Consider the following 7,772-nt stretch of genomic DNA (forward strand, 5'->3'; position numbering starts at 1 on the left):
TTTTTTATTTCAAGCAATTGAGTTTCTAAATATCTTTTTTTATTTTTGGAAGTTTATTCTATTTAAGTGTAAGGCCATTGGCCATTGTTTGGTAATGAATGTGAATTGAAAAACAGCCAAGGAGCAAAGCCCCCACCCCTCTCACGATTCTCTCTCTCTTTCAATCTCGTCTTTCTCACTCTCTTTCTCGCCTTTTTTTTCTCTTTATTCTCTCGGTTCTCTCTTCTCTCTTCTCTCTTGTCTCGCCTCCCTCTCTTTTTCCATTCTTTTTTCTCTGCTGCTGTTACTCACTATTGTTGTTACTCTTTGCTGCTGTTACTCACTGCTGCTGTTACTCTCTGCTGCTGTTTACTCTCTGCTACTGTTTACTCTCTGCTGCTGCCGCTGCACTATTGCAGCCACTGTTTGCACAATTGAAGGTCCTATTCCGTGGATAGATCATCACTTGGGCTGCTGCTGATCTCCTTTCAATGAACGGATTACTGCTGGCTGTACCTGATGTCCGTGAGTTGCTGAGAGCCCCAACATCATTCACCAAGCTACATCGACCATACTAAGGATCTCTATACAACCGGCTGGACTTTTCTTCATCAACCAAAAGTGGACTGCATCTCTTTACTTTGGAGGACCTTGGTCTCTTCTTTTCTCCTCAGACCTGGACAGCAGCAGGGTAAATCATTAAACTAAACCCTCTCCACCCCTATTAATCCCTATTATATGTTGCATCCCATTAACATTGAAACCAGCCTTAGTCCTTTGTTTATGCCTATTTTTACCCATTGTTTTAAGACATTTCGTCACTGTTATATCTCCAAAACCCTTGCTGATTTTCTATTTTAGTTGGTTGCTAGAGGACATTGATTGTTTGCATATCTAATTTGGGTGTCTAGATTGATTTGTGCTGAACCTAACATTCGTATGACGTTTGTTCCCTTCCCCATGTCTCCACTTGAAGCTTAAGTAAAAGTTTATGTGTTTTTCTGCCTAGATTATTATTGCTTTTGCTATTTTGTTTATTAGTCTCATTTTATTTTGCATGCTTAATCTTGTTTGTTGAGTTTCTTTTTTTGTCCTATCTACACAAGTCCCTTGAGTTAACCCTACCTAGTTAGTTAATCTTGTAGGAGACCTAGTCACCTAGGAACCCCCTACATCATCTTGGTATCAGAGCCAGGTTTTGCCTAGGTTTAGGGTAATTAAGTACTGTTGTCCCTTGTTTACATGTCTTATCTTTTGAGGTCTAGTCTCCGTCACCATTTGTCCGTGGTCGAGTCTGAGCTAAGAGAGCGATACCATAGATTAGAGGACACCCTTTTCTTTCTTAAGTTGGCGGGGCCAAATAGCATTGGACGCTACTCCCTCCAAAAGCACATACTTGAGAGGGAGATTTTTTACCTCAAGATTGAAAAGGCTAACTACTTGTCTCAATTGGAGATCCTGAGTAGACCTTGAGTCTTTGGTGGCAACCATACCTTGACTGCCCATCTCCTCATGCCCACTCGCAGTGGTAGAGCATACCAGGATATGTCTGACCCTCCTAGCATCGCCACCCAATCGGAGCAATTGGCTAAATTCATGAAAGCCGTTCAAACCATACAGGAAACACAAGCTATCTATCTCCAAGCCCTTACCGATAAGTTGGCTGCCCTCGAGACAAATGCCCAAAACCTGATGGACGGCAAGGCCGTAACATAGTTGGCACTGAACCTAGGGGCAGAGGCCCTATCTCTGAGGAAGTAAACGAAAATAACCAGACTGATGGTTATGACCGGATAGGGGATAACTTCCAAGGCCTAAGGCGTGGTAGGGATCAGGGTAGGGGTCGAAGCCCACCACCAAGACACCAAACCCAATATGGAGATGATGAGGGTTATGAGCATCATGATAGGGGCTTTGATGTCAGACGGATGATTAAGGTAGATGCCCCTACCTACGATGGTCAGATTGATGCTAGGATCCTTCTGGATTGGATCAAGCAGATGGATAGGTACTTCGATTTCTACGATATGCCAGAGGAGGTCCGCTACCGATTTGCTAAGTTCAAGCTTATTGGGGCTGCCCAGGACTTCTGGACAGACCTAGAGTACCAGGAGGACCACCTAGGACTAGAGCCAATCACCACCTGGGTAGAAATGCAAGAACGGCTCAAGAGGGAAATTTTGCCTATCACTTATAGGCTCCAGTTGTTGGATGAAATGAATACCCTAAAGCAAGGGAAGTTGACTGTGACCGAATACATAAGCAAGTTCAATGAATTGAAAATTAGAAGTTGTATTCGGGAGGATGTTGAGAAGACACTATCCAGATTCCTTACTGAGCTCAACTCCGAAATTCAGTCTCGTATGGCACCCCACCTGGTGCGAGACGTTCCACAGGCCTTCAGGATAGCCCTTGAGGTGGAATCGTCCATGAGAACTTATTCTCAGAGGAAGAGCTTCCAAGCTGGGGAGTCCTAATTTAAAAAACCACCCCAAGGCTCAACTGGATTCCCAAAACCCCTTGCTGTACCACAACGTCAATTTAACAACAAGGGTAAAGGAATTTTGGGAGAAGCACCCAAGAGTAGTGGGCAACAACAGTGCTTCAAGTGTCGTGGGTTTGGTCACTTCTCCAGAGAGTCCCAATAGGAATCTTTATGTAGGAGAGCAGACCCCTGAGGAAAGTGACCAAGAGGGTTTTCAGGACCATGAGTATGAGGACCATAGGCCAGATGAGACCATATCTGATGAGGACCGAGGAGGCCGGTGACCTCAAGCTCGGCATTATGCGTTGCAAGGTCTCACAACCTAAGAGTAGCGACGATTGGTGATGAACTAATATTTTCATCACCTACGCATGCCATCAGGGCAAGAACTGCCGCGTCGCCATAGACAGCGGGAGTTGCATGAATGTGGTCGCCAAGAGCGCTGTTGCTCGAATGGGCCTCAAACCTGAACCCCACCCCAAGCCTTACAAGGTTGCCTGGGTTGATCAGTCCACTATTCCCGTTAATCTGAGGTGTTTAGTTCCCCTACACTTTGCAGGATATGAGGATCAAGTGTGGTGTGATGTCCTAGAGATGGATGTTGCCCACATCATTCTAGGTAGACCCTGGTTATATGACCGGGATGTCACCAATTACAGGAAGTCTAACACCTATGTCTTTGAGTTCAAAGGGAAGATCAGACTGACCCCCAGTGCTCCTAGGGAAGCTAGGGTACCAGAACACAAGGGAAGTACATCCAAACACACCCCCACCAAAACACTCAACATTTTAAATCAACAACAATTTGAAGGAGAGTGTCACGAGTCAGGGGTGATTTATGCTCTAGTTGCCATACAGAGTAATACCGATAGGTCACGCTTATTCACTAAGGCTCCTAGAGAAGTGCAACCCTTGTTGAGGAAATTTGAGAGGTTATTCCCTGAGGAACTACCTGATGAGTTACCGCCTATGCGTGACATCCAGCACGCTATTGACTTAGTTCCAGGATCCTCTCTCCCGAACTTACCTCATTACTGAATGAATCCCAAAGAACACGCCGAACTCAAACGGCAAGTGGATGAACTGTTGCAGAAGGGATTCATTAAGGAAAGCCTTAGGCCGTGTGTTGTACCTGTCTTGCTCACACCAAAGAAAGATGGCACCTGACGTATGTGTGTTGATAGTAGGGCCATCAATAAGATCACCATCAAGTATAGGTTCCCTATCCCTAGGCTTGATGATATGTTGGATATGATGGCCAACTCTTTGATCTTTTAGAAGATTGATCTCAAGAGCGGGTACCACCAGATTAGGGTTAGGCATGGAGATGAGTGGAAGACAGCCTTCAAGACGAAGGATGGCCTCTTTGAGTGGTTAGTCATGCCTTTTGGCTTGTCAAATGTACCTAGCACCTTCACGAGGATAATGAATCAAGTGCTTCAACCATTCATTGGCAAGTTCCTTGTGGTTTACCTTGATAACATCCTCATCTATAGTAAGACCCTGTCTTCCCACTTGGATCACTTACAGAAGGTTTTTCATGGGCTCTTACAAGAGAAACTCTTTGTCAACCTCAAGAAGTGCACCTTCATGAGTGATCAAGTCATCTTCCTGGGATTTGTTGTGTCAGCTCAGGGAGTATCTGCTGACCCTGAGAAGGTGAGAGCGATTGTAGAGTGGCATGAGCCAACTAACATTCATGAGGTACGAAGCTTTCATGGTTTAGCCACTTTCTACAGAAGATTCATCTACCGGTTTAGTTCCATTATGTCTTCTATCACCGATTGCATGAAAAAGAAGGAGTTTCAATGGACTAAGAGTGCTACGAAGGCCTTTAATGAGATTAAAAAGCTTATGACTGAAGCTCCAGTCCTGCGCCTCCCAGATTTCTCTAAGGTCTTCGAAGTGAACTGTGATGCATCTGGTATTGGGATAGGTGGTGTCCTAGGACAAGAGGGCCACCCTGTTGCCTATTTTAGTGATAAGCTTAATAAAGCTAGGCAACGATATTCCACATACAACAAGGAATTCTATGCGGTTGTCCAATCATTGCGTTATTGGCGACATTACCTTTTACCGCAAGAATTCGTGCTATTCTCTGACCACCAAGCTCTGAGATACCTGAGTGCCCAAAAGAAACTTAACCAGAGGCATGCCAAGTGGGTTGAGTTTCTCTAAGAGTACACTTTTGTACTCAAGCACAGACCTAGTGTCGAGAATACTGCTGCAGATGCACTAAGCCGGGTGAACATATTCCTCATTCGCAGCAATGCTAGGAGTTGGGCTAGTGTGCTACTCCAGGCAATGAGTGTAGAGGTTGTAGGGTTCCAGCGAGTCAAGGACCAATACCCCACCTGTCCTGATTTTAGTGAGCCGTTCACTTCCTTGAGTGAAGGCAACCCAGTCAACCGCTCGGACTACCTGCTTAGGGAGGGCTTTCTTTTTAAAGGAATCAAGTTGTGCATTCCCAGGACTTCACTCCGAGATTTTCTGATCTGGGAATTGCATGCTGGGGGAGTCGCTGGCCACTTCGGTCGTGATAAGACCATCACCCTCGTTGAGGACCGATTCTTTTGGCCAGGACTGAAGAGGGATGTTGCTAGAGTTGTGGGTCAGTGCAGGACATGCCAGACCGCCAAACAACAAAAGCAAAACATGGGTTTGTACACTCCCCTACCCGTTCCCCATTCCCCTTGGCAGGACCTTAGCATGGACTTCATGCTTGGTCTACCAAGAACTTCGAGAGGCCATGATTCTGTTTATGTGGTTGTTGACCGCTTCTCGAAGATGGCCCATTTTATCCCATGCTCTAAGACTTCTGATGCTTCCATAGTAGCTAAACTTTTCTTTAACGAGGTTGTCAAGTACCATGGGTTACCCCTCACCATAGTGTCCGATAGGGATGTTAAGTTCACTAGTCATTTTTGGAGGACCCTATAGCGGATGATGGACACGAAACTCCGTTTCTCTTCAGCTTTCCACCCTCAGACTGATGGCCAAACAGAGGTTGTCAATAGGAGCTTAGGGAATTTATTGCGTTGCCTCATAGGAGAACACCTTACCAGTTGGGGTCGAGTCCTTAGCCAGGCCGAGTTTGCATATAACAGTTCTAAGAACCGTACCACTGGTCTGTCCCCCTTTGAGATCTGTTAAGGGTACCAGCCTCGGGCACCCATAGACCTTATCCCAGTCGTGTCTAGTTCTAGGACCTCCCAGTCAATCGAATCTTTTGCTCAGCATATACATGATTTGCATGCAGGTATAAGGAGACAGATAGCGTTGAGCAATGAGCAATACAAATCGAAGGCAGATGTGCACAGAAGGCTACAAGAGTTTCAAGAGGGTGATATGGTGATGGTAAGAATCAAGCCGCAATGTTTTGTTAGGGGAAAAGCAAGCAAGCTACATGCTCGTAGCATAGGTCCATTCAAGGTACTCAAGAGGATAGGTGCCAATGCATATGTTCTGGATTTGCCAGCCAGCATGGAGATCAGCAATATTTTCAATATTAAAAACTTAGTCCCATACCATGGTACCTTGACCTTCACATCTTTTTATCCTGATGACCTTGAAGACTTCCCTTTCAACATTGATGAGACTTCTGAGCCAAGCCAACCACTTCCCCCCACCTCGTTACCACCTATGCCTAAGGTCACGAGGAGAAATGAAGAAATTGAGGAAATCCTTGATGAGAGGATTGTGTCCACACACACTGGAGGTTCTAGAGAGTTCTTGGTCAAGTGGCATGGACGTTTGGAAATTGACAACACCTGGATCATAATGCAAGAAGCCCAACAACTCAATCCAGACCTACTTGAGTATTACATGAGTATTAATTCACCAGAGGTGAATTCTTCCAAGCCGGGGAGAGTTGATGGAGACATCAAAGTGTACAGGCGCAAGAAGAAGAAGAAGCAGCCATCTTTGTGGCTGGGAGAATAGATTTTAGAAGATCTTGTGGGCCCTAAGCTCGATTCAGATTTTAGAAGATCTCAGAAGATTTTAGAAGATCTTGTGGGCCCCAAGCTCGATCCAGATTTTAGAAAATCTTAGAAGATTTTAGAAGATTTTGTGAACCCCACCAAATCTTATTTGATTTTAGTACTTTGCTTTAAATCTAGTGATATTTGATTGTCTTACACAATTAGGGAACTAAGATTTCTTTATATTGATCTATTAGGTAGTTTTTTATTTCATGCAATTGAGTTTCTAAGTATCTTTTTATTTTTGGAAGTTTATTCTATTTAAGTGTAAGGCCATTGGCCATTGTTTATTTTCAATTAATGAAGAATATTGAAGGCAAAGCAGCTCCAAATCCCTCCCCCATGATTTCTCTTTCTCTTCTCTCTCCCTCTTCTCATCTCTCACTCTCGGCCTCACTGTTTCACGCCATCCCTCTCTCTCTCTCTCGGTTCTCTCTTCTCTCTCCACTCTTCTCTCTTCTCTTTTGTCTCACCTCCCTCTCTTTTTCTATTCTTTTTCTGCTGCTGTTTTCTATTCTTTGAGGACTGAACTGCTGCTGCTCTATTTTTTTCTTTTAATGTTGGACTGTTGTGGCTGATCTCCTTTTAATGAATGGGTGACTGCTGGCTGTACCTGCTGTCCGTGAGTTGCTAAGAGCCCCAACATCCTTCTCCAAGCTACATCGACAATACGGAGGATCTCTGCACAACCATCTGGACTTGTCTTCATCAACTAAAGGTGGACTGCATCTCTTTATTTTTGGAGGACCTTGATTTCTTCTCTTCTCCTCAGATCTGGACAGCAGCATGGTAAAACATTAAACTAAACCCTCCCCACCTCCATCAATCCCTATTATATATTGCAACCCATTAACATTGAAATCAGCCTTTGCCCTTTGTCTATACCTATTTTTTTTACCCGCTGTTTTAAATCGTTTCGTCATTGTTATATCTCCAAAAGAAACCCTGTTGATTTTCTATTTTAGTTGGTTGCTAGAGGACATTGATTGTATGCATATCTAATTTGGGTGTCTAGATTGATTTGTGCTGAACCTAACACTCGTATGTCGTTTGTTCCCTTCCCCATGTCCCCACTTGAAACTTAAGTAAGAATTTATGTGTTTTTCCGTCTAGATTATTATTGCTTTTGGCTACTTTGTTTATTAATCTCATTTTATCTTGCATGCGTAATCTTGTTTGCTGAGCTTCTTTTTGTCCCCTATACCTAGGCCCCTTGAGTTGACCCTACCTAGTTAGTTAATCTTGTAGGAGACCTAGTCACCTAGGAACCCCCCTACATCAGTAAGCAACTACAATGGAAATCTAATCTTTCAGTATCGGCTGTG

Source organism: Macadamia integrifolia, chromosome 11, assembly GCF_013358625.1.
Source record: "Macadamia integrifolia cultivar HAES 741 chromosome 11, SCU_Mint_v3, whole genome shotgun sequence".
In the NCBI taxonomy this organism is placed as follows: domain Eukaryota; kingdom Viridiplantae; phylum Streptophyta; class Magnoliopsida; order Proteales; family Proteaceae; genus Macadamia; species Macadamia integrifolia.